The 7,500-nt window shown below is 41.6% G+C and overlaps 2 non-coding genes across 2 annotated transcripts; one reads left to right on the top strand and one right to left on the bottom strand.

Annotated features, from left to right (window-relative positions):
- Positions 1–5,793: 5,793 nt before the first annotated feature.
- On the top strand, positions 5,794–5,867 carry trnai-aau (transfer RNA isoleucine (anticodon AAU)). The gene has a single exon. It is a non-coding gene; the product is annotated as a tRNA-Ile (tRNA).
- Positions 5,868–7,193: 1,326 nt separating this feature from the next.
- On the bottom strand, positions 7,194–7,312 carry LOC116363265 (5S ribosomal RNA). Its single transcript, XR_004207850.1, has one exon. It is a non-coding gene; the product is annotated as a 5S ribosomal RNA (ribosomal RNA).
- Between the last annotated feature and the right edge of the window lie 188 nt (positions 7,313–7,500).

Genomic DNA, 7,500 nt, shown 5'->3' with positions numbered 1-7,500 from the left:
CTTCATGCTTTGCTTTGGCTTCAAGGAAACTATCCACAGCTTTGTTTGTGGGCCTCAATTGTGTGTGCTACGCTGCTCCTCTGAAAGTAAGTAATGTCTTGCTTTTTCATCTGACATTTTGACATCAGTGTTACATGAAAGTTGCTTGTCATTGTTACATGACAGTAGGTGTCCGTAAGACAAGGCTGCATGAAGTGTGAACTAGAGTTTTCTTGGATCCATAAAACAATGTGATTTTGGAGCATGCGGGCATCAATCCCACTACCTCACGCATGCAAAGCATTTGAGCTACTTGCCCAGCCGTTTGGACTTTCCGAAAGAAGCAACCTAGAGGGTCCAGTCTTGTCAGGCTATGCTGTTGGTGGACTTGTTAGTTTATGCGCCAGCACTTGCAGAGGCTCGGTGCATCTCAACAATTGTTCACAATAGCAAGTGGGTGGTTAGCTCAGTTGGTTAGAGTGTGGTGCAAATAAAGCCAAAGTCATCGGTTCTATCCCCGTACTAGCTATCATGTACATTTTGAGTGTCAAAATTGTGAGTCACATGCATGTGAATTGTCAAGGGTGCCACGTAATTAAGGTTAGTGAATTGCTGAAATAGCTCAGTTGGGAGAGTGTCAGACTCAAGATCTAAAGGTCCATGGTTTGATCCTGGGTATTTGTATTTGTTCTTTCTTTATGCTCTTGCTTCAAGTAAACTATCCACAGCTTTGTTTGTGGGCCTCAATGGTGTGTGCTACGCTGCTCCTCTGAAAGTAAGTAATGTCTTGCTTTTTCATCTGACATTTTGACATCAGTGTTACATGAAAGTTGCTTGTCATTGTTACATGACAGTAGGTTGCCGTAAGACAAGGCTGCATGAAGTTTGAACTGGAACCTTCTTGGATCCACAAAAAAAAAATATTTTGGGGGAATGAGGGCATCGATCCCACTACCTATAGCATGCTAAGCAAACACAAAACCAATTGTTCAAATTCCCCAGCTGTTTGGAATTGCCACAAGAAGCAACCAAGAGTGTCCAGTCTTGTAAGGGAATACCTCCCTGAAATGGACAAAAATTAATGGCAAATCATTGGCATTGGACAAACCATATACACGATGTCCAATACCACCCAAATCGGCGTTGATTCATGCAAAATTGATTGCAAATGCCATATGGCAAGTGCCAGTTGTAACACCTCAAAAATCCAACAGGTGGCGATTGCGCTCCACCGGGGTGTTTCATATTGGAAATGCAACCCAAATCAACATCCAAAAGCAAAATTTTGAAAAAATGACGCGTCCTTTGTTAGAATCTAGCGCGCTCCCGTCCTTTGGCGAGCGAAATCATTCGGGTCACGCGTAAATACAGGCACTCTATTGCGCGCGCCGGACACTTTTTCCATGAAGCACCAGTTGACTTCGGTTTATCTGTTAGCTCTGATCTTTGTTTTACACGATTAAAGCATCCTAATGCTCGATTCTGCACTTAGTTTGACCAGTTTAGTCGACATATAATATGTAATTTTGACGTTTTGATGCGCAAGAGTGCGGGACCAGAAGTAATTTTGGGTGCATTTCAGCTGAAGCTGTAAGCATATGCTAATACAGAGACACACAACTTGAAACCAAACGATGTATTGGGTAAGTATAACTCCTTCCTCGTCTTCTGATCGAAGAACATCAAAGGTAAGGGAAGACCCCCCTGAAATGGACAAAAATGAATGGCAAGTCATTGGCACCGGACAAACCATATACACATTGGTCAATACCACCCAATTGGACGTTTATTCGTGCAAAGTTGATGGCAAATGTCATATGGCTATTGCCAGTTGTAACACTTCAAAAATCCAACAGGGGGTGAGTGCGCTCCACCGTGGTTTTTCATATTGGAAATGGACCTCAAGTCAACATCCAACATCCAAAAGCAAAAATTATCACCCCTTAAAAAAGTGCTTTCTGGACCGTTTTTCAAAATTCTTTCCATTTTTGTGTCAATTACACATGTATAAGAAGTGTATCAACATACTTTTGTCCAATTTTATTATTTATTATTATTTTACGGGGTGATTATTATTTTTAATTTTTTTTACATGCGCATAAGAAATATGTTTTGTCCATTTGCAATATGATTTCATATGAAGTCAAAAGTCCAAAATGTGAACTTTTTAAAAAACTTATCACCCTCGTAAAAAAGTTCTTTCTGGACCGTTTTTCGAAATTGTTTCGATTTTATGTCAATTCATCATGTGTAAGAACTATATGAATATACATTTGTAAAATTGTATTATCATAATTTTTTTAAACTTGTGCATAAGGAATATTATTTGTCCATTTGCAATATGATTTCATAGGAAGTCAAAAGTCAAAGTCAAAAGTCACTTTTTTTTAGGCCAAATACCATAAGAAATTTGACATGCTCAAAAATCCTGCAGAAATGCAAAATTGACTGGCCAGATGAACTCGGGATGGCCTGGCAATGATAGTTGCTCCTTTCCATCGCTCATTGTGTTGACTTCATCATGTCCATTTTGTGATGTTTTTTCACTGTTGAATCATATTGCAAGTGTACGGGCATTTGCAATATGGTTCAATGGGCATTTACCATAAGAAATTTGACATGCTCAAAAATCCTGCAGAAATGCAAAATTGACTGGCCAGATGAACTCGGGATGGCCTGGCAGTGATAGTTGCTCCTTTCCATCACTCATTGTGTTGACTTCATCATGTCCATTTTGTGATGTTTTTTCACTGTTGAATCATATTGCAAGTGTACATGCATTGTTGTGCAACTGGTAACCCCCCCCAAAAAATATGGTGAATTCATTATGTCCATTTGTTTATGTTTTCTTTCTTTTGCAAAGTCACTGGGCATTTGCAATATGGTTCAATGGGCAGGTACCATCACGAATTTGTCATGCTATAAAAATCCTGCAGGAATGTGAAATTGACTGGCCTGATGAACACAGGATGGCCTGGCAGTGATAGTTGCTCCTTTCCATCGCTCATTGTGTTGACTTCATCATGTCCATTTTGTGATGTTTTTTCACTGTTGAATCATATTGCAAGTGTACGGGCATTTGCAATATGGTTCAATGGGCAGGTACCATCACGAATTTGTCATGCTATAAAAATCCTGCAGGAATGTGAAATTGACTGGCCCGATGAACTCGGGATGGCTGGGCAGTGATTCTGGTTAATCTCAGTCGCTCGTTAGGGTTGATTTCAGAATGTCACTTTGGTGATGGTACCTCACTGTTTAAACATATTGCAAATGGACAAGAGTCACCAGCAAGTCACCGTCCGTCAGTCAATTAGATATCATTCTGACACCAAACTGATACAAACTGACACCAAACCCACTTTTTCCAACTCGTTTAGTAGCCAACTATCACATACTTCAGAGCTGGCCCAAAATTCACAACGCCTTCAGTTCAAACCATAAAAAAAACATAAAACACGTAGTTACGTTCTAGCTGCGGGTCCATTTCTTATGTTATGTGTAGGCCTAGCTGAGGCGACCCCGAATCCCAAGTTTCGGCTCGATCGGTCATTTGGTGTCCGAGCAAAACCCTAATTGGTGCTGAAAATCCACTTTTTTTCCATGATTTGCTACGGGGTCCTTGAATGAGCTATCGGACCGAAACGTTGGGGTCCGTCTCTATGGAACGAGACGGTCGCAATGCACCTAGTCTTGCGTTTCTGAGACTTTTCTAAATGTCGTCATTTTCGTAACGGTCAAAATGAATTGAAGTCATTGCAAATGTACGAGGCTGTTTCTCGGTCCGAGAACCTTCTAGAGCCACGTAACTCACCACGCACTATTGACCGGAGGTCTAGAACAGGATTCTAAAGTTTCGGAACTCTAGGTCTGACGGTTCTTTTTTAGCTCGAACAAAGCTAACTATTGCAGTCACTGTCTGTCTCTACGCACCCCAATACGTCCCTCCATCCAAGTGGTGTTTTCTAGGGTGATTTATTTTTCCTTTGAAATTTTATGGGAAAAAGGACTGATTTACAGTTCATGGGGGTTGCCTAATCACACATATGAAGTTTTGGAAAGATCAGACTTTTTTAACCCCTCGAAACAGCCCCTGAGACACCAATTATGGCACTTCCGGTTGGCACAGGAAGCTATACATCAACACATATCCTCAATGGGGTATGCTTTTACAGAATCCTGAGTTTTAAGTCCTTACGTTAAGAATTGACTGATTTACACAGGGTTGAATGCACTATGTCTATCAAACTGCAGGCAGGGTATGGGTATACACTTTTAGGGTGATTTTAACCACTTCCGGTTGCTCCAGGAAGCTTAGAATCGACACAGGTAGACCTCATAGTGGCCTGATGGACTGTTATCTAAGACAGGTTCATAAGGCATTCATAACCCACATAGGCCTGAGGTTGAAATTAGGGGTGCAGGCAATGTATTCCTATGGGGAGAGAAGTCATTGTAATCTGTGAGATCAAAAAACCCTGTTTTACTGTTAAGGGTTAATGCCACACGGTCAAGGTTAGCCTTGCAAAGATCGGGAGGACCTTAGGAACATTCCTGTGGTTGAATTGTCCTTCTAAACCTAACGGTTCCGCCGCTGTCACCCAAAAGCAAATGATGTTGTGGTGCAGGCTTCATTTTGGGCTTACTTTTCTAATGGTTGCTGCGCTTAGACCGAGCGAGCTACGGTCAAGCGGGATATCTCATTGAACTCGGCACGGCCTAGAGATTATGGTAATGCCATTGCCTGCTCTCTGTGTCTTTAAGCACCGCACTTTTTCACTCCATCCTTGCTGTGTGTGTGTGTGAGAGCTTTTCTTTGACATCTATTGGGAGAAATGACTGACTTACAGTTTATGGGGGTTGCCTAATCACACATATGAAGTTTTGAAAAGATCTGACCTTTTTCACCCTTGGAAACTGCCACTGTGACACCATTTAAGGCACTTCCGGTTGGCACAGGAAGCTATAAATAAACTCATATCCTGATTGGGGTATGCCTTTACAGAGTTTTAAGTCTTTACGTTAAGTACTGAGTTATTTACGGAGGGTTTAGTGAGTGTGTGTTATTTCAGAAAATCCTAGAAAATCACAGAAATCTCGCAGAGCTCCGCAGCACACTTTAAAAAGATTCGTATGAACACCCTGTAACTGGATCTGTAACTGTTGAAAAAAAACACCTATCTTTGAACATCACCAATCTGTCATTGTACGATTTCTCTTAAATGACGATAGATAAATGGCTGGTTCTTTTTTTATTGACACCGGGGGCTCCTTTCTCTATTTTCATTTTGGACCTTTAATCCCAGAGAAATGGCCATAACTCAAAAACCGTTGAGGCCTAGACGCCATCTTGTTCGGGGCCAACTGCCCATTATGCCAAACCTACGCTCACCGAGTTTCGGCTTTGAAATATTTTCCTTTTTCGAGATAAGGCCCCGTCGTGATTCATGATGTTTTGTCCAATAGCAATAAGATTGCTTATGCCCTCTTGTGGGATTTTCCGGGACAGCGGAAAAATGACAAAAATTTGATTATTTTATAAAACGGAAAACGAATGTCCGACAAAGTTCATTTGATGACTTCCCGGTAGGTCCAGCCCTACCGCACGGCCCGACACCGACCGCGAATTTTACAAACATTTTCGGACGTCTAGTAAGGGACCGTACATTTCCAATATGGACTTTCTCACTAACCATACACGAAATGTCAAAATGTTCCCATAAGGTATGTCAGGCTATGCTGTTGGTGGACTTGTTAGTTTGCGCTCTAGAACTTGCAGAGGCTCGGTGCATCTCAACAATTGTTGTAGGCAGTGGCTGGTTAGCTCAGTTGGTTAGAGTGTGGTGCTAATAACGCCAAGGTCATGGGTTCAATCCCCGTACTGGCTATGAGTGTCAAAATTGTGAGTCACATGCATTTGAATTGTCAACGTTGCCACAGAATTAAGTTTAGTGAATTAACAAAATTTGATCCCTGCTTTCGGGAATTTGTATTTGTACTTTCTTTATGCTCTGGCTTCAAGGAAACTATCCAAAGCTTTGTTTGTGGTCCTCAATGGTGTGTGCTACGCTGCTCCTCTGAAAGTAAGTAATGTCTTGCTTTTTCATCTGACATTTTGACATCAGTGTTACAGGAAAGTTACTTGTCATTGTTAATTGACAGTAGGTTGTCATAAGACAATGCTGCATGAAGTGTGAACTGGAGCTTGCTTGGATCCACAAAAATAATATGTTTTTGGAGAATGCAGGAATCGATCCCACTACCTCTCTCATGCTAAGCAAGCACTCTACCATTTGAGCTAATTCCCCAGCCGGTAGGGTTGGCTACAAGGAGCATCCAAGAGTGTACAGTCTTGTCAGGCTATGCTGTTGGTGGACTTGTTAGTTTACGAGCCAGCACTTGCAGAGGCTCGGTGCATCTCAAAAACTGTGCTCCAATAGCCAGTGCCTGGTTAGATCAGTTGGTTAGAAAGTGGTGCTAATAACTCCAAGGTGATGTGTTTGATCCCTGTACTGGCCATAAGGTACATTCTGAGTGTCAAAATGTGTGTGCATCGTCAAGGGTGCCACTACGTTTATTTTAGTGGCTTCCCGAAATGATTAAGTTGGGAGAGTGTTAGACTGAAGATCTAAAGGTCCGTGTTCCGATCCTAGGTTTCGGCATTAGTTGTTGTTCGTACTTCATGCTTTGCTTTGGCTTCAAGGAAACTATCCATAGCTTTGTTTGTGGGCCTCAATCAATCAACCAACTTCCTCCAAACACTTCCTCAATCCGAAAAAGGGGCATGCTCAGGCCGGTTTGGTCGTAAGCGAGAAACTATCTCTTGGTGCACTATGTAAAGTGAAAGTGAGTCTGATTAACAGCTGTTGCATTTTCACCACTTAGATAAGCATCTTTGTGTCACTCAAAAAGTGGAAGAAATTGCATATATTGTAGCCATAATTTGTAGCACAGTCGGGCCTGGTCGTAAGCGAGAAACTATCTCTTGGTGCACTATGTTAAGTGAAAGTGAGTCTGATTAACAGCTGTTGCATTTTCACCATTTAGATAAGCATCTTTTTGTCACTCAAAAAGTGGAAGAATTTGCATATACTGTAGCCATAATTTGTAGCACAGATTGTTGGATGAAATACAAACTAACCTTGCTTAGTTATTTCAAAGCAAGGGCACATATTTCAGCCTTGTGGGAAAAAACGGACAAAGAGTTGACAAAAAGCTTACAGCACCTGGTATTCCCAGGAGGTCACCCATCCAAGTACTAACCAGGCCCGACCCTACTTAGCTTCCGAGATCAGACGAGATCAGGCGTACTCAGGCCGGTGTGGTCGTAAGCGAGAAACTATATCTTGGTGCACTATGTAAAGTGAAAGTGAGTCTGATTAACAGCTGTTGCATTTTCACCACTTAGATAAGCATCTTTGTGTCACTCAAAAAGTGGAAGAAATTGCATATACTGTAGCCATAATTTGTAGCACAGATTGTTGGATGAAATACAAACTAACCTTGCTTACTTATTTCAAA

This window comes from Oncorhynchus kisutch, unplaced genomic scaffold (assembly GCF_002021735.2).
Source record: "Oncorhynchus kisutch isolate 150728-3 unplaced genomic scaffold, Okis_V2 scaffold920, whole genome shotgun sequence".
Lineage (NCBI taxonomy): Eukaryota > Metazoa > Chordata > Actinopteri > Salmoniformes > Salmonidae > Oncorhynchus > Oncorhynchus kisutch.
Note: the sequence above shows the minus strand (reverse complement) of the source record. Positions and strands in the feature narration are given on the sequence as shown.